This window comes from Bos indicus, chromosome 24, assembly GCF_029378745.1.
Source record: "Bos indicus isolate NIAB-ARS_2022 breed Sahiwal x Tharparkar chromosome 24, NIAB-ARS_B.indTharparkar_mat_pri_1.0, whole genome shotgun sequence".
NCBI lineage: Eukaryota > Metazoa > Chordata > Mammalia > Artiodactyla > Bovidae > Bos > Bos indicus.
Window position 1 is genome coordinate 34676821 of NC_091783.1, and position 20540 is coordinate 34697360.

The following is a 20540-nucleotide window of genomic DNA, read 5'->3' on the forward strand; positions in this document are numbered from 1 at the left end:
GAAGTAACCAAGTCCAGAGAGGCCTGAAGAACTAGAGACCTCAGACCCCTCTCCCCACACCCCTGGCCCGGGTCTTCCAGAGCGGCCAGAGAGGAGCAAGGTCAGGCAGAGCAAACGGCCACTGCAGGAAGGACACGTCTTTTCTTTGTGGGACCTGAGCCAGGGGTTCAAGTGAAGGATATCCAGCTGTCTTTTTTGCTAATGGATTAGATGAACAAATATCACAGGGCCTCTCAGAACAACAGGCCTAAGAAAGGGCCCGGCCAGCAGAGACGGGAGTTTGTGGTTCCTGCTCCTAAAATAAAAGGCCGAAAGGCCACCTGGGTAGAAGTTCTGTGGCCAGGCTGGGAGTGACCTACTCCTTCCGGGTGGATTTCAAAGGTTGCTCTGGTCTCCAGGCTCAGAGCACTGTGAACCTTCAATGATTCATTATTCAGTACAAGGCAGATCCTATTTAGAAAACAAACATTGCCTGCATATCCATCCAAGCGGTTTGCATAATTACACTACCTACCATCACAATGACCCTGTCATTTAGATATTTTTAATCCCCATTTTTACAAATGATGACATTAGGGCTCAGGGAATTTGTTTCAAATTCCAGGATTCTTCCCCAATCTCTCTGTAGCCCAGCCCACCATTTTTTTCCCCAAGACACCACAGTCAAAGCTTTCTTCCTTCCCATTTTTTTCATTGCCACAGGCAACGTTTGGGAACTGGCACTGTGTTCTCTCCTGCCGGGTTTACCCGTCAGAACACACAGAACCTCTTTAGACTGTCCCCTGAGTTATTCCCAAGGAGAACTATTACTACTTTTACCGCAACTACTACTAAACATGGCTTTTATTCACTGAGCATCTACTATGAGTTCAGCACATGAGTTTATATATATATAATCTTATTTATTTCTACATTGTTGTTGTTTCGTTATTTCAGCTAAGTCAGTCCAACCCCGTTGTGACCTCACAGACTGTAGCCCACTGGGCTTCTCTGTCCATGGGATTCCCAGGCAAGAATAATGGAGTGGGCTGCCATTTCTTTCTCCAGGGGATCTTCCCAACCTAAGAATTGAACCGACATCTCCTGCTTGGCAGGCAGATTCTTTACCACTGAGCCACCTGGGAAGCCCCATTTATTTCTATAATTATACTTGTTTTATATGTTAGAATACTGAAGCACAGAAAGATAAATCCATTTGCTCAACATCACAGGGGTAGTAAGTGTTGAAAGTGGGCTTTGAACTTTGAATCCAGAGTATGCAATTTTCAGCACTGGACTTGAAATACACAGGTACACACCCCAATCTGTTCTCCCTATTTCCTTAATCATTTTGCAAGTACTCACTAATAAAAGAAGCCTGACATTTTGGAAGCAATCAAAACAGGGAGAAACACATGACAAACTTTTCCCAGGACCCTTCTGTGGGAAATGGTGTCACCATCTACCCAGTTGCTCCAGCCACATATCCGAGTCCTCCATATTCAGTGTATTTTCATATATCCGTATATATTCTGATCATGAAGAAGCAGGGTCTTATTTAAACTAATTGGCAATTCTTCTGTGCAACAGAATTTGAGTCCATTAAAATGGTGATTATTCTTCCTGAGCTGTGAACTATCGACGTTAGTCGTATTCAGTTTTCAGCCATGAAACTCATTATATACATCACGAGAAATCTTAACTATCTGCTGACAAGGGCCATCCCTCCTCTGAACAAGTGAGCTACCCAGCCTAAAATAAATAGAAACTTTTATGACTGGCCACATTGTTTTCACTTCTAAACAAACCTCCAGGAAAGAACGCCCATTACCGACATGTTTGTCCATTGTAAAGGGCCATCATTAAAACCAACAAAGTTTAAACCTTTCCAGTGTTTGGAGTTCAGAATCTGGGGAGCTGGGCTGGGGGTTGAAGGAGGAGGTGGCATCTTTTAAAACAGTAACTTTTAAGTTTAAAGGCGAAACTTCCCTGGTGGTCCAGTGGCTAAGACTCCACACTCCCAATGCATGGGGCCTGGGTTCTATTTCTGTTTGGGGAAGACCACACATGCCATGGGGCAACTAAGCCCATTCGCCCCAACTACTGAGCCCACACTCTAGAGCCCATGCTCCGAACCAAGAGAAGCCCCCATCAATGGGAAGCCCATGCACTACAGCTAAAGAGTAGCCCCCACTCGCCGCAACTCGAGAGAGCCCTCTTGCAGCAATGAAGATCCAGCTCAGCCAAATACATAAACGAAAATGAATTTGCCAAAAAAAAAATTAAAGAGTATGAAAGGAAACTCCATCTAATCTAAGAAAACTTTCCTAACCTTTTAAGGATCCATGTTCGCCTTACTGAGAACAGTAGAATGCAAAAAAAAAAAAAAAAAATCACTATTATCCTAAAATTTACCAGCATGACATTTTCACACAATGAAAACAGATGGAAAATCTGGCTCACCCCATCACAATTCAGATCCCCAGCTTGGCCAATGGGAGGTGCATTCCCGGGGTCCATGTGGTCTCTGTGGTGCGGATGGAGGCCAGCAGTGTCCACCCAAGAGCAGCGCTCACTCCACGGCCCCTCTGAAATCCCCAAGACTCACCCTCCACATCCTTTACAAACTGCAGAGCTTGATAAAAAAGGACACTGTCTGACTCTCTAGTACCCTACTGCCAGCCCCACCGTGTTTACTTTTATCCATATTGTAAATATTCCCTTGACTTAGCTGAGTCCTTTCATTTTTAAGTGTTTGGAGCCAGGCAGCCTTCCGGTGTCAAAGACCTGAAGTGCTAGAAGAAGCTCCCAGCTTCCACTGAAACAAGCATGGTCACGGTCTGATTTTGAAAAGCTCTTTGGCTCATAGCTCAAGAAGCCCTCAGAGCCTAGGAGAATAGAGTTGCCAAAGGGGATGAGAACAGTAGCTGTTCTGTGCTCTGCGACGCCGCTGTTTGCTCTGTGGTTCGCTGTGCCCATGAAATGATCCTGGCCACCCAGAGTAACAAGAGTGGCTGGCCTTCAGGTGTGCACAAACCGGGGCTGCTCAGGAAGTATAGAAAGCCTTTTTCTCTGCAAGCAATGTCTTAAAGTATTCATCAAAAGACCACTATGAGTTCTTTAAAGTTCACAAAGCTGTTTTCACCTTAAGGGGATGTTCATGCTAACAGGGAAAGAGATGTTGTTCTATTAAATCTGTTACAAAATACTTGACTCTAACTTTTTTAAGCAAGTAAGTATAAGGGGCATCTCAAAGACCCATGGCCAGGACTTCCCTGGTGGTCCAGTGGTTAAGACTTCACCTTCCAATGCAGGGAGTACGGGCTCAGTCCTTCCTGGGGTTGCCGTGATCCTACATGCCTCATGGCCAAAAGACCAAAACATAAAACAGAAGCAATATTGTAACAAGTTCAATAAAGGCTTTAAAAATGGTCCACATTAAAAAAAAAAAAAAAAAAACGTTTAAAAAAAAAGAAAAAAACAATAGCCATCTTCAAGAGGTGACAAGCTCTCTAACTACAAATAATCAAAAGATCAGTAGGTTTTCCAGACATTAACATTTCTATCCTTTTCTTAATGCTTGTTTTTTTTAGCTCAAGGCCTCTGTGTGTGATGTTCTATTAGCATATCAAAACAGAGTCCTTTGTTTTCCAACTTGCAGTGATGAATTCTGCATTTTCATTCTTTTTGTAAGGGAGATATTTTGAGGATGGTGCAGGGGAAAGAGGAAGGGTTTTCCAAACAGAAGGATGTCAACTCTCTTTCACATTTGTCCATTTCATTCTTTGTTGCCTGGGCAAGTTGATTTCACCCCTCTGACTCGTTGTTGTTCAGTGGTTAAGTTGGCCGACTCTCTGACACCCCCTGGACTGTAGCCCGCCAGGCTTCTCTGTCCTCCTCTCCCACTGTCCATTCTACAAACTGAAGTCCCAGGTTTGCACTGGTAGCAAAACAAAACAACGTAGCAGGGGCTGCCATACAATAGGAGCCCCGACACTTTTCTAAACCTTTCCCGTGGTAAGCATCTCTAATAAGGAGTCACACCTAGTTTCCAGTCCTCCCCAAACCCACGTGCCTCTGACAGGCGAACCTGGTTCACGTGAGGCCCGATGACTCAGGGAGGTGCTGGCCAGGCCCCTGCATTGCAGACATGCCTTCTATTATTCCTAAATTCTTCTCATTTTTTAACGCCTTCTGTCCTTTCCCCTAGGTCAAAGGAAAGGGTATGATGGTTACAATAAAAAACAGACATTTTGATTGGCCGGCCGATGGAATACTCCCGGAAGGCCCCTCTGCATCCTGAGAAATGACGTAAGCTCTGGTAAGAAATTCCTCCGCCAGCATTCTTACCTTTCCTGGCTGAGACCTGGGTTGGTCATTACAACTAATGACCCAACTTTTATGGGATTGTAAAATATAAGATCTGAAAACAAACAAACTTCCCTGTGTTCGTGCTGCCCTCAAATTGTCATGATTAAAAAGAGATCATCGGTTTTAAGTTACATCTTCCTTGCATCCTATCCAGTCCTCTAGGGTTAGCATTCATATTTTGTAGACTTTGAGGTCCGACCTATTGACCCAGGTCCTGCAGTGCCCACGTCAAGCCGGAAAGGCCACCCTTCCCCCTGGCTTTGCAATCAGGAGGCTGACAGCCACCCAGCCATCCACCCGTCAAAGTCCCCGCTGGCGACTCTCTCTCCCAGCAAGCAGCCTCCCTTCCCCCACTTTCTCAAACATCTTGGGCATCCCAAACAATCACAATTACACTCAGGTTGTTTAAACAAACAGCAGCCAGCAGCGCAATTCCCCAGCCCAGGGCCCCAGCGGAGGGATTCCCTTGGGTCCACTCTCACCGCCTTCTCCCCAACCCCAAGCCACTTTCAGGCAAGACAATGGCTGTGAGTTTACAGTGGGTAGTTTTGCGCATCTAAATGTTTGCAGACACTTGGTTAAGTGTCCCTGGGCCAAGCTTTCAAAGGACAATACGCCCACGTTGAGTTTGTTTAAGCAGCAGATAATCCCAGCTAAGAGGCGGTTGCCTTCCCTCTTCAACAGCCAAGAATGCAAGACAGGCTAAGAGGGATGCTGCGGAAGGTTTGGGGCAAATTCCACTGGAACCGGGAGTATCTGAGTCCGTCTCTTTACTCCCATTTTCTCTTCAAAGCCTGGACCTACGCTACAGAGAACGTGAAATTAGGGAGTTGGTAGGATTTTTAAAGTATTTCCCAAATAAGACAACTGAAACTGGGAAGGGGGCATTTTTTTTTTTTTCCCCCACACCACATGGCATGTGGGATTTTAGGTCCCCCGACCAGGGATCGAACTCACATCCCCTGCACTGAACTGCCAAGGAATTCCGGGAAGTGTTCAATTTTCAATTCTGCAGCTTGGCTGGACCTAAGACATCCACAGGTCCCTGTGGAAAGGCTTACTATACCTCCTCACTGTGCAGCCTAGGATTTCTCGTGAAATCCTAGTCAATGTCCAATGCCTTGCCTTTCTTGTTGACAGGTTGAAAAGAAAAAGAACCTATCATTCTAACCTCCAAGTCTCTCCAGGACATTTATACAAGGGCTGCCCCAAATCTGTAAGGACCAACTGACAGACAGCTTGATGGGTACCATCGATGATTCACTTACCCAACTAATATTTCTAGATTGTCTACTTAGACCGAATCCAAAAGAGTATGGGGTAGGCAACAAAGCTGAAGCCTAGACTCTCACACGTGATAAAAGTGATGTCTTAAGAGAGGAGCAAACAAGGACACTGGGAGCTTATAGACGAGATCACTTCTGGCTGTGTGGAGGTAAATGGATCAGAGGAATTTCAGGAAGGAGCCCTTTGGGTCAGTCTTTGAAGGCTTTGATCTGCTAATAAGAACAGTTTTATTTTTGTCTTTTTAATCTGTATGCCTTTTATTTCCTTCTCTTGCTTTATTGCACTGGGTAGATCTTCCAGCATGAATGAGTAGTCACAGCAGACATCCTTACCTTGTTTCTGATTTTAGGGGGAAAATATTCATTCTTTCAGTGTCAAATATGGGCTTCCCTTGTGGCTCAGCTGGTAAAGAATCCACCTGCAATGTGGGAGACCTGGGTTCGATCCCTGGGTTGGGAAGATCTCCTGGAGAAGGGAAAGGCTACTCACTCCGGTATTCTGGCCAAGAGAATTCCATGGACTGTATAGTCCACGGGGTCGCAAAGAGTCAGACATGACTGAGCGACTTTCATATTCACTGTCAAATATCATGTCAGCTGGAGAGGTGTTTATAGATATTCTTTATCAAGGTAAGGCGATTCTCCTCTGTTGCTGGTTTGCTGAACAATTTTTATCAAGAATGAATGCACAGGGATTTACCTGGTGGTCCAATGGCTAAAACTTGGTGCTCCCAAAGCAAGGGGCCCAGGTTCAATCCCTGGTCAGGGAACTAGATCCCACATGCCGCCACTGAGAGTTCACATGCTGCAACCAAGACCCAGCACAGCCAAATAAATGAACACATAATTTTGTTTAAAAAAAGAATGAATGTAGAACTTTGCCAAATATGTTCGTTAATATAATTGATTAATACAATTACATGATTTATCTTCTCTAGTCTATTAATATTGTGGATTCCACTGATTATCTATTCTATACCAGATGAGTTGTGGTGGTCTGTATTTTTTGAGGAATTGGCATTTCATCTAACTTGTCATAGATATAAATTTATGGGTGTAGAATTGTCTATAGTATTCCTATCATCCTTTTGATAGCTTCTTTTTCTTTTCAGCCTGCCAACAGGATGTAATGGCAGTGCCAGTTTTACTCCTAGTATTGATCATTTGTATGTTATCTCTTCTTTGTCTCTCTTATTAGAGGTTTGTCAATTTTATTGACTTTTTAAAGAGTCAACTCTTTGACTTTCTCTACTGTTTTTCCATTTTCAATTTCATCACTTTCTGCTCACTTCCTTCCTCCCTTAGTTGTCAGTCTATTGGCTCTTCTTTTTCTTTAGTTTTTAGAAGTGGGAGCTTAGAGTATTAATTTGAGACTTTTCCTTTTTTCATTTATTTTTGGCAGCACTGGGTCTCCATTGCTGCCCTGGGGCTTTCCTAGTTGCAGCAAGCGGGGGCTACTCTCCAGTCGTGGGGTGTGGTCTTCTCACCACAGTGGTGTCTGGTTGCAGAGCACACGTTCTAGGGCTTGCGAGCTGCAGTAGTTGCGGTCCACAGACTTAGCTTCCCGCATCATGTGGTATTTTCCCAGAGCAGGGATTGAGCCCATGCTCCCTGAATTGGCAGGCAATTCTTAACCACTGGGCCACCCAGGGAAGTCTTCTTTTCCTTTTTCGGCTGTTCCACAAGGCTTGTGGGACCTTAGTTCTCCAACCAGGGATTGAACCTGTGGGCCCTGCAGTGGAAGTTCAAATTTCTAACCACTGGACCCCTGGGAATTCCCTATTCTTTTCTAATGTAATCATCTGAGGCTATAAATTTCCCTCTCAGAACTACTTTAGCTTGTATGCTTCCTAGGTGGTGCTAGTGGTAAAGAACCCACCTGCCAATGCAGGAGACATAAGAGACATGGGTTCAAGCTCTGGTTGGAGAAGATCCTCTGGAGGAGGGCACAGCAACCCACTCCAGTATTCTTGCCTGGAGAATCTCATGGACAGAGGAGGCTGGTGGCTACAGTCCATGCGGTTGCAAAGAGTTGGACACGACTAAAGTGACTTAGCATAGCACAACACTCAGATCTTGATATAGTATATTTCCATTTTCATTCAGCTGAATATATTGGTCTTATTTGTTTTTGAGACTTCCAAAAAAGGAATTTTCTTCTTTCTTTTTCTTAAAACTTAAAAAGGATTTTTCTCTTTGTGTTTAGCTTCCAAATGTTTGGAGATTCTCCTGTCACCTTTCTGGTGTTCATTCCTCTTTTGGTTCCATTATGGTCATAGATACATACGATTTCGATTCTTTTAATTGCATCTTGATATGTATCTCTACATGTATATTTTAATGCACTTTTAATGTATTTCTATTTTGTAAATCGAGCTTACTTAAATGCTGTCTACCAATATTCCCAAGAGTTTATCTGTGAGTACTTCTAGCATTCTGTTTACTTGAAAACACTGTCCCTTTAGACATTTTTTATTAGATAAGGTTTAAATCTTAGATTTAAAAGTCTTTTTCATCTACAGTCTTGAAACCCAAAAATGCCATCAGCTCTAAACGTTTACCATTTGATATCACATCTTCTTCTTGTGCCAGACTGTCCTTCAAATGAGAGAGAATTGGAAGGTGACTAAACAGAGGGGTCTATGGGAAGGTGAAGGTCTTTGCTAAATATCAGCTAAGGAGGTCTTAATACATCCCCTCACTTTCACCTCTCTATCAATCTTGAAGAGCCATGTGCAGGAAATAAAAAGTGTGGGATCATTCTTTTATAAAGCCCCCCAGTTGGTAAGGAAATATTTTCCAGGAAAATTGGTAAGATCAAGAAGAGGAATAGATAAGAACAGGAAAAGTTTCCGATTGCTTCATTTTTTCTAGTTTTGACTACCACAATTTCATAACAGTCAACTCTTAACTCACTCTGGGCTCTGAAAATCCCTTGAAATTCCAGCAGCTCAAATGAGCCAGGCCCCAAATATCTGTAATCTGTATTTCCAAAAGAACTTGTTCCTTAATTCCAATAAAAAACAGAAGCCTGCATCCATACCTTTTACTGGATTACTCAGAGAGGGCTGGGCGCTGATTCATTTCCAAAGGCTCTGAGGAGCAGGCCAGGGATGTTTTCCCAGTACAGACCCATCCTTCGCCCACCCCCCAGCCCCTCCTGTTTCCCCCCTCCCAGGATAAACACAAAGCAGAGACCAAGCTCCCAGCAGGATGACCTATAAGTGACCCTTGGACTGACCTAACACTCTGGTCACTCTCACCGACAGGTTTGTTTATCTTGGAACCTCGGAGCCTCTGCACCCAAAAGCTTCGTCGCTAGACTCCAAGTCCTCCCAAGTGAGCTGTCAGTCACAGCTTAAGTGCATGAGGGACAGTTGCATGATAGCCTGAGTTTATTTACCAAAACCTGGTGTTTATGTTGTTCGGCTACAGGGAGGGGCCGCGGGATGCTGAATCTAGTGATGGGGAGACAACTAAACGTCTCCATCAGGCATTAGCCCTCGGATTATAGAATTATCAGTGGATCTGATAGCGTCTCTCCCGGGAGATTAAACGTTTCGAATTTAGCATCTCCAAAGGAGAGGTGTGTGGTCAGGCCATGCCACCAGAGTTTTGTTTTAATTTTTTTGCCCACGCTGCAACGTGGGATCTTAGTTTCCCAACTAAGAATGGAACCCCCTCCTTCCCCCCATGCCTTGGAATTGAGGAGTCTTAACCACCGCACCACCAATGATGTCCCTCTTAGAGCTTGTTTTAAGGAGCCCACAACTGAGGCGAGAGGGAAGCTGCACAACACGGTGTGGCTTGTTTGCTGGGACCAGGGGCAAGTTTACATTTGATAGTGGTATCTTGATATTTACCTGAAGGAAGCATAATGGTGGCCCTATTTTGGGCACTAGATGGAGGGATGACCAATAAATCCCCAAATAAGGATGGCTGTAAAAATTTTACTAAATTTTTTAAAATAGATTTTATTTTCCCAGATACAATCACTCAAGGAGTTCCGGCCTGACATGTAGACTTCTGTACTCCTGCCCACATTTCAGTGGTAATCCCCAGGGGATTAAGGCTGTCCAGAGGACTGAATTCATTATTTTTTTTATTATTATTTTTTTTTTAATTTGGCTTTGCCAGGTCTTAGTCGGAGCATGTGGGATCTAGTTCCCCAACCAGGGATCGAACCTGGGCCTTTTGCATTGGGAGCACGCAGTCTCAGCCACGGTACCACCAGGGATGTCCCTGAATTCATTATTGATCAGGTCCTGTCCTACAGTTTCTTTTCCAATGGTTAAATACAGCAAATATGAACTTTTAAGGTAAATGAGGCCAAATCAAGAAAGATGACAAGGTTGACCATAGAAATGGGCTTTCTCTCCCCTCCCCTCCCCCTCCTGGTAGAAGATTTCAAATAGATCTGAATCTCCAAGGAATGCTTTTATTTGGTAGACCAGATGAGGAAAGCGAGACCGGTCCCTTCCAAGGGCGGTGCAGAAAGAGGACTCTCATCCCCTTTTATCCCATTAAAGCCCTGCTGCTTGGTCCGAGAAGGCCCCTCTATTATCAGCCTTGGCTTAAATAAACCTTCTGCCCCCGCACCCAGCCACCTCCCTTGGTGCCGCAGGCCCCATCCATTACTGTCACCTTTGCAGAGTGGCTGCCATGACAGTTCATGATCATTAACCAGCCCTGGTGTGCTTTGTGTTAAAAGTTAAGACACATCAAACGCAGACACTCCGCAGTTCCTTAAAGTTACAGGGGCTGGGGATGCTCTGGGGCCGATGGCAACCAGACTTGACACACGGTGTTGACAAAAGGTGAAAATGAGCCCTGGGTCAGAATTGCCTCAGTGTCCCTTCTCACCTCTCCCCAATGCCACTCTCAGGGGCAGAAACCAGGTGGAAAAGACACAGTGTGAGGACTGGGCTAAAGAGCCCAGATAAAGAGAATGTGAGAGAAGGACAGAGCAACACTGCTCCTTAAACCACCCCTCCCTGCTGGGCTGGTGTCCCGCCCCCAGCTCCCCCTGCCCTCCAAAGAACACCAGTAAAATCCCTCCCACTCTCCTTGGCACCCTGAAATGGCCCTCTGAACCGATTCACAGACCTTCTTATTTATGGGCTCAAATCCCCGAACCAAATGCAAATTGACAAGTGTCTCTTTCCATTCCACAAAACATTTATAATCTATAAGTAACAAGAGTGCGCGAAACGTATTTGTTTATTTGGGTGAGCCTACTTACATTTCATGATTTTCTCTCTGGCCCCACTGTTGAACGAAGACATTTGCTTTTCTTATCAAGGGTTTTCTGCAACAAAGCCCAGCTTGGGGGAAATGACCTTGAGAGGAAGTTAGAGACGGAAAAGGGAGCTGGCTCTGTCAACTAGTACATAAAAATTAAGTGACAAAAAAAGAAAAGAAACAAACAAGCAACCCGTAACACCCTGTCCTCAAAGCAAAGGAGTATGCATGCAACTCCTTCTTCATTCAAATGACATTTATTCATTCAAATGACCTTTATTCCCCACCCCAGGGCTATAAAGAACAAAAAGTGGGCCATAATTCTTAAAGGAGATTAGAGTCTGTGAAGATAAATAAAACATCTACAAATGGAGATAGATGCCAGGGAAGTAGTGGGTGGAGGAGAGACCAGGACAGGATGTTTCAAGAAGACCTTCCAGGGGATGTGGCCAATTCGGTTCAGTTCAGTTCAGTCACTCAGTCATGTCTGATTCTTTGCGACCCCATGGAGCACAACCCGCCAGGCCTCCCTGTCCATCACCAACTCCTGGAGTTTACTCAAACTTGTGTCCATTGAGTCAGTGATGCCATCCAACCATCTCATCCTCGGTCATACCCTGCTCCTCCCACCTTCAGTCTTTCCCAGCATCAGGGTCTTTTTCAGTGACTCAGTTCTTCGCATCAGGTAGCCAAAGTATTGGAGCTTCAGCTTCAGCATCAGTTCTTCCAATGAATATTCAGGACTGATTTCCTTTATGAGGGACTGGATAGATCTCCTTGAAGTCCAAGAAAGTCTCAAGAGTCTTCTCCAACACCACAGTTCAAAAGCATCAATTCCTCAGTGCTCAGCTTTCTATAAATCCAACTCTCACATCTATATATGACTACTGGAAAAACCATAGCTTTGACTAGACAGACCTTTGTTGGCAAAGTAATGTGTCTGCTTTTTATAAGCTGTCTAGGTTGGTCATAGCTTTTCTTCCAAGGAGCAAGCATCTTTTAATTTCATGGCTGCAGTCACCATCTGCAGTGATTTTGGAGCCCCCCCAAATAAAGTCTGTCACTGTTTCCACTGTTTCCCCATCTATTTGCCATGAAGTGATGGGACCAGATGCCATGATCTTAGTTTCCTGAATGTTGAGTTTTAAGCCAACTTTTTCACTCTCCTCTTTCACTTTCATCAAGAGGCTCTTTAGTTCCTCTTCATTTTCTGCCATAAGGGTGGTGTCATCTGCATATCTGAGGTTATTGATATTTCTCCCGGCAATCTTGATTCAAGCTTGTGCTTCATCCAGCCCAGCATTTCTCATAATGTACTCTGCATATAAGTTAAATAAGCAGGGTGACAATATACAGCCTTGACGAACTCCTTTCCCTGTTTGGAACCAGTCTGTTGTTCCATGTCCAGTTCTAACTGCTGCTTCTTGACCTGCATACAGATTTCTCAGGAGACAGGTCAGGTGGTCTGGTATTCCCATCTTCTGAAAAATTTTCCACAGTCTGTTGTGATCCACATAGTCAAAGGCTTTGGCATAGTAGATAAAGCAGAAGTAGATGTGGCCAATTGGCGGGGTCTTAATGTATACGACAGGTACTTCCCTTGTGGGAAAGGCTACCCGCTCCAGTATTCTGGCCTGGAGGATTCCATGGACTGTATAGTCCATGGAGTTGCAAAGAGACACAACTGAGCAACTTCCACTTTCACTTTAAGGTATAAGCTAAAGTTCACCTAGAAGAGGGAAGTGTAAAACATGCAAAGGTACCACATTGATGATAGCTAGCATTTATTAAGCATGTACTAAAATCCAGACTACTGGATTTCAATAGTCTCAAATCCAGACTATTGAGCACCTGTAAGGAAGCTGTTCTGAACAGAGATTGTTAAATTCCAGAGGGTTTCAACAACTTAGCGTAAAGAAAAGAATGTACGATATCTCAGTAATAACTTTTATATTGATAACATGTTGAAATGATCCTATGTTGGACACAGTAGGTTAAAGAAGATCTAGGATTATCAAAATTAATTTCACCCATCTCTCTTTTTTTAACAACACACAAATGTTTTTTTGCTACATATACAGAAGATATTTTAAAAATTCTAACTCTCCTAATAAATCACTTTTTTTCCACTTTCTTTTCTTTTTTAAATTGAAATATAGTTGACAATGGTCCTCTTGGGTTTTTTTAATTAATTTTTATTGGAGTATAATTGCTTTTGGAGTATATTGGAATGTTGTGTTAGTTTCATGGATCAGCCTTACATATATGAGCTTACCTGTTGCCTCAGGTGGTAAAGAATCTGCCTGAAATGCAAAAGACCTGGATTCAATCCCTGGGTTGGGAAGATCCCCTGGAGACCCTATGGACTGTAGCCTGCCAGGCTCCTCTGTGCATGGGATTCTCCAGGCACAAATACTGGAGTGGGTTGCCATGCCCTCCTCCAGTGATCTTCTCAACCCTGGGATGGAACCCCGGGTCTCCTGCAGGCATATTCTTTACCACTAGCGCCACCTGGGAAGCCCCGAGGGAATGGCTACCCACTGCACTGTTCTTGCCTGGAGAATCCCATGGACAGAGGAGCCAGGCAGGCTACAGTCTGTGGGGTCCCAAGGAGTCGGATATGACTCAGCAACTAACAGACACTATAAATATATACCTTCCCTTTTGGACTTCTTTCCCATTCAAGTCACCACAGTGCATTAGGTAGAGTACCCTATACTGTATGGTATGTTCTCAGTAGTTATCTATTTAATACATAGTATCAATGGTGCATATGTGTCAATTCCAATCTCCCAGTTCCTTCCACCACCACCCCTTCCCCTTGGTATCTGTTCATTTGTTCTCTACATCTGTGTCTGTATTTCTGTTTTACAAATAAGATCATCTATACAATTTTTCTAGATTTCATATGCATGCATTAATATATGATCTTTGTTTTTCACTTTCTGACTTACATCACTTTGTGTGACACTTTTTAGGTCCATCCACATCTCTACAAATGACCCACTTTCATTTCTTTTTATGGCTAAGTATATTCAACAATGGTCCTCTCACTTTTTAAAGTGACTACTAAAAAAAATGTAAAGTACCTTACATTGTGGCTCTCTTTATATTTCTACTGTACACAGACTCTCTTTAATCTTCCCAGCAACCATGAGCTTTGTATCTTCATTTTTCAGGTTAGAAAGTGAGGACCTAGAGAAGTGAACTCCGGTGCCTACAGCCCACACCTGGTTACGTAGCAGGAAAGAGGAAGTTTGCAAGGGTTCAGGGCCTGTTGACAGTTCCTAGGGCTGAAAAGGGAAGAAAGCAAGAAAGAACACAGCAAATCAACTTCACTTGATGTGTTTATGTGCACTTGTTATTTACAAATCAGAACAACGTAAAGGAATAGAGTGGCATGTAAGGGTTCCTCCAACCCAGTTCACTTGCTGCTGCCATTTGCTTGGTTTCCCTATGAGGTACTGTAGACATAACAAGCATGTGTGAAAGTGTTCCTAAATTGTATCTATTTCTTTGCAATGCCATGGACTGTAGCTCGCCAAGATCCTCTGTCCGTAGCATTTTCCAGGCAAGAATACTGGAGTGGGTTGCCATTCTCTTTTCCAGGGGATCTTCCCAATCAAGGATTGAACCAGGGCCTCCTACATTGCAAGTGGATTCTTTGCCGCCTGAGTCACACACACATATATACATATATATATATGATATAACATATAATACACATTATACGTATATATGTGTTTTATACACATAGCAAGTATATCAGTTCAGTTCAGTAGCTCAGTTGTGTCCAACTCTTTGCAACCCCATGGACTGCAGCACGCCAGGCTTCCCTGTCCATCACCAACTCCCGGAGCTTGCTCAAACTCATGTCCACCAAGTCGGTGATGCCATCCAACCATCTCATCCTCTGTCGTCCCCTTCTCCTTCCGTCTTCAGTCTTTCCCAGCATCAAGGTCTTTTCCAGTGAGTCAGTTCTTTGCATCAGGTGGCCAAAGTATGGGAGCTTCAGCTTCAGCATCAGTTCTTCCAATGAATATTCAGGACTGATTTCTTTTGAATTGACTGGTTGGACCTCCTTGCAGTCCAAAAGACTCTCAAGAGTCTCCTCCAATGCCACAGTTCAAAAGCATCAATTCTTTCATGCTCAGCTTTCTTTATAGTCCAACTCTCACATCCAAACATGACCACTGGAAAAACCATATCTTTGACTAGATGGACCTTTGTTGGCAAAGTAATGTCTCTGCTTTTTAATATGCTGTCTAGGTTGTCCATAGCTTTTCTGCCAAGGAGTAAAGTGAAAGTGAAGTCGCTCAGTCATGTCCTACTCTTTACAACTCCATGGACGGTAACCTACCAGGATCCGTGGTCCATGGGATTTTCCAGGCAAGAATACTGGAGTGGGCTGCCATTTCCTTCTCCAGGAGTAAGCGTCTTTTAATTTCATGGCTGCAATCACCGTCTGCAGTGATTTTGGAGCCCCCAAAACTAAACTCTGTCACTGTTTCCACTGTTTCCCCATCTATTTGCCATGAAGTGATGGGACCAGATGCCATGATCTTAGCTTTCTGAATGTTGAGTTTTAAGCCAACTTTTTCATTCTCCTCTTTCACTTTCATCAAGAGGCTCTTTAGCTCTTCTTCACTTTCTGCCATAAGGGTGGTATCATCTGCATATCTGAGGTTATTGATATTTCTCCCGGCAATCTTGATTCAGGCTTGTGCTTCATCCAGCCCAGCGTTTCTTATGATGTGCTCTGCATAGAAGTTAAATAAGCAGGGTGACAATATACAGCCTTGATGTACTCATTTCCTGATTTGGAACCAGTCTGTTGTTCCATGTCCAGTTCTAACTGTTGTTTCTTGACCTGCATACAGATTTCTCAGGAGGTAGATCAGGTGGTCTGGTATTTCCATCTCTTTCAGAATTTTCCACAGTTTGTTGTGATCCACATAGTCAAAGGCTTTGGCATAGTCAATAAAGCAGAAATAGATGTTTTTCTGGAACTCTCTTGCTTTTTCCGTGATCCAGCGGATGGTGGCAATTTGATCTCTGGTTCCTCTGCCTTTTCTAAAACCAGCTTTAACATCTGGAAGTTCATGGTTCACGTACTGTTGAAGCCTGTCTTGGAGAATTTTGAGCATTACTTTGCTAGCATGTGAAACGAGTGCAATTGTGCGGTAGATTCAACATTTTTGGCAGTGTCTTTCTTTGGGATTGGAATGAAAACTAACCTTTTCCAGTCCTGTGGCCACTGCTGAGTTTTCCAAATTTGCTGGCATATTGAATGCAGCACTTTCACAGCATCAGCTTTTAGGATTTGAAATATCTCAACTGGAATTCCATCACCTCCACTATTGTTCCTAGTGATGCTTCCTGAGGTTCACTTGACTTCAAATTCCAGGATGTCTGGCTCTAGATGAGTGATCACACCATCATGATTATCTGGGTCATTAAGATATTTTTTGTATAGTTCTTCTGTGTATTCTTACCACCTCTTCTTAATATCTTCTGCTTCTCCTAGGTCCATACCATTTATGTCCTTTATTGAGCCCATCTTTGCATGAAATGTTCCTTTGGTATCTCTAATTTTCTTGAAGAGATCTCTAGTCCTTCCTATTCTATTATTTTCCTCTATTTCTTTGCACTGATCACTGAGGAAGGCTTTCTTACCTCTCCTTGCTATTCTTTGGAACTCTGCATTCAAATGGGTATATCTTTCCTTTTCTCCTCTGCCTTTATTTTCTCTTCTTTTCTCAGCTGTTTGTAAGCCCTCCTCAGACAACCATTTTGCCTTTTTGCATTTCTTTTTCTTGGGGATGGTCTTGATCACTGCCTCTTATACAATGTCACAAACCTCCATCCATAGTTCTTCAGGCATTTGTCTACTGTATAATCGAAAGGGATTTGATTTAGGTCCTACGTGAATGGTCTAGTGGTTTTCCCTACTTTCTTAAATGTTTAAGACTGGATTTGATAATAATGAGTTCATGATCTGAGCCACAGTCAGCTCCTGGTCTTGTTTTTGCTGACTTTATAGAGCTTCTCCATCTTTGACTGCAAAGAATATAATCAATCTGATTTCAGTATTGACCATCTGGTAATATCCATGTGTAGAGTCTTCTCTTGTGTTGTTGGAAGAGGGTGTTTGCTATGACCAATGTGCTCTCTTGGCAAAACTCTGTTAGCCTTTGACCTGCTTCATTTTATACTCCAAGGCCAAATTTGCCTGTGACTCCAGGTATCTCTTGCCTTCCTAGTTTTGCATTCAAGTCCCCTAGAATGAAAAGGACATCTTTTTGGGGGTGTTAGTTCTAGAAGGTCTTGTAGGTCTTCATAGAACAACAATAACAACAACAACAACAAATATATATATGTTTTAAATATATATATCACATATATATTATATATGTTTAAATATATATATATAAACAAGTATATATATGTTTATGTGCATGTATATATAAAATCCCCCATGTTGTACAAATGGCTGCTTCATTTTTAATTTTTTTTTTTTTTGCCACAACCCATGGCATGTGGGATCTTAGTTCCTCAACCAGGGATCAAACCCACACACTCTGATGTGGAAACACAGTCTTAACCACTGGACCTCCAGTGAAGTCCCAGCCTAACTGACTTTTTAGCTGTTTTATTAATATATATGGGACTAATAAGATTTGCTGGAAAATGGGTTCTTCTGCTTAAAAACCACTCCTAAAGCTACTTATTATAGAGCCTCTGAGGCCCCACTGAGCTCAAAACTCCTTTTGCTTTGGAATAGTGCAATTTTATTGTTTGGTTCTGTTCTTTCACCATATTATCAGTCATCGATATGATTTATTTGATGTGAAATTCTCGGCCAAGAGCAAGCCTCTTCATTGCAACATTGCTCCTGTGGGAAACATGATTTACTTTCCAACAGGTCACTTTAAGATAGAGAGCAGCTCCCTTGAGAATAAAATGTTCACTGTACTGTGGTTTTGCCTTATATATCTATAAATACAATGGAAATTGAAAGAAAATGATTTCGTTTTACCCAAAAGGACAAATTAAGTTTCGTGTTGCTTAACCGAAGGATGACTTTTGCTTTACCCCATGCATCAGTGTTTCAAATCTCAGCTTTAGCCTTTAATAGCTCGGTGGCCCTAGATATGTTATTTAACTTCTTAGCTAAGAAGTTAAATAGAACACAGAGATAATAATATCTGTCTTATGGGATGAAAGTGAAAGTGTTAGTCGCTCAGTTGAGTCCAACTCTTTGCAACACCATGGACTGTAGCCCACCAGGCTCCTCTCTCCATGGAATTCTCCAGGCAAGAATCCTGAAGCGGGTACCCATTCCCTTCTCCAGGACATCTTCCCAACCCAGAGATCAAACCCTTGTCTTCTGCACTGCAGGCAGATTCTTTACCATCTGAACCATCAAGGAAGCCCACCTCATGGGATAAGGAGAAATAAATGCAATATACAGATGCTTAGTTTAGTTCCCTGAATATAATAAACACGAAATACATATAATTTACTTTAATTATTATTACTAGACTTATATTTATTGACCTTTACTATGTGCACGATTTGGAAATTGGGTAAATTTTTCTGCCTGTCTCATAGAACTATTTTGTGAATTGAATGAAATAATACATATTAAGTCCTAATACAAAGGACACACAAAGATTCAATATATTATATCTAACTTACATGGTGTAAACTATAACCTTTAAACTGTAATGGCATGATGTTATAGTTGTATACTTAGAGTATTAAATGTAAAACTTAATTATATCATCAAGCTTACTTTCTTAATGTTTTTCTGAATTATTGCCAATTCTACTGAGGTTTTATGCTCATAAAGGTGATATTTAATACCAAAGAACATGCACTATTTCTCCATTCCCCTCAAGTTTTCATGCAGAGCACCTCCTTATTTAAAAGCCTTGTCATGGGACTTCCCTGGTGGTCCAGTGGCTACATCTCTGAGCTCCCAGTGCAGGGAGCCCAGGTTTGATCCCTGGTCTGGGAACTAGATCCCATGCACCAGAACTTACAGATCCTTCATGCCAAAATAAAGATTGAAGATCCTGAATGCTGCAATTAAGACTCGGTACAGCCAAAGAAATGAATACAAAAAATAAAATAAAACCTTAGTCATACCTAGGGCCAGATCAGTTCTAGACATTGTTTAACAAGCTATAGAGACTAAGGGTCTGAGTCATCTCTGGACACACTTTAAATCTCCTTCAAGATGCCCTCACCCCAAACCTCCATCACCACAGGCCTCAAAAAAAGTGATCCTCAAACCCTGGCCCTGGTGTCACTGACCTCTAAGACGGCCTGCTTATGTCTCCTGGTGGAACAGGGAAGAAACTGCCATCATTCAGGAGGTGAGCCGTGGGCCACACCAGGTCCAAGCTGGCCTGAGGAGCCACTGCTCAGCTCGGTGACCTGTGTGTCAGCCTTGCCCAGAGTTGTTGTTGTTCAGTCGCTAAGTCATGTCCGACTCTTGTGGCCCCATGAACTGCAGCACACCAGGCCTCCCTGTCCTCCACTATCTCCTGGAGTTTGCTCAAGTTCATGTCCATTGAGTCGGTGATGCTATATAACTAATTCATCCTTTGCTGCCCCTTCTCCTTTTGCCTTCAATTTTTCCCAGCATCAGGGTCAAAAAGAGTTGGCTCTTGCCCAGGATTTTGTGGTGCCAAGTGGCTCACACAATTGCATCCTGACTTTGGACACTACTATATTTTTACTTGGAGCTTCCCTGATGTCTTAGATGGTAAAGAATCTGCCTACATTCCAGGAGACCCAGGTTTGATTCCAGAGTTGAAAAGATTCCTTGGAGAAGGGAATAGCAACACACTCCCATATTCTTGCCTGGAGAATTCCATGGACAGAGGAGCCTGGCGAGCTACAGTCCTTGGGGTCACAAAGAGTTGGACATAACTGAGCACCTAACACACACATATTTTTACTTACCAGCAGGAAAACAAACTGCTCTAATTTTTATTCACTCTATTTTGAAAGGATAAAACAAGATCAAAGAATCAACTGACCCAAGTTAGAGCCCCTGGAGCCAGCAGGGCAATGGGTGGACATCAGCTCTGCTTTCAAGCCCACAGAGGCTGGTACCAGGAGACCGGGTCTGTGGGAAGTTAGGGCCTCTCTAAGGTCCAGGCAAGTCAGTCAGATGGGGCCACCACCCAGCACTGAGGATGTTTGCCCCTAAATCTTAACAGAATTTACCCTCAGAGAGGCAAAGCTCTCTGTAGGAGTGATGAACCAAACTTGATGAAAATGGTCAAGGTGGGACAGGGCAAAGAGTCTTCTTTTCTTTTTTCTTTTTTTTGGTCACGCCATGTGGCTTGGGGGATCTTAGTTCCCTGACCAGGAATGGGACCCATGCCCCCTGCATTGGGAGCTAGGAGTCTTAACCATTGGACCACCAGGGAAGTCCCAAGAGTCTTCTTTTCTGTCATCAAACTGCAAACATGGCTGAGCAAATGAATGTGAGCTTGGGGAGGCAGGGCTGGGTGGAGGGGGCGGTGGGCACAAGTTGCAATCGTTTTGAAACCAAACCCTGGGAAGTCTGAATCTGAAAGCAGAGATGTCAAACTTCTGAATGAATGACGAAGCTTTTACTGACATTGTGACTCTATTCTGGCC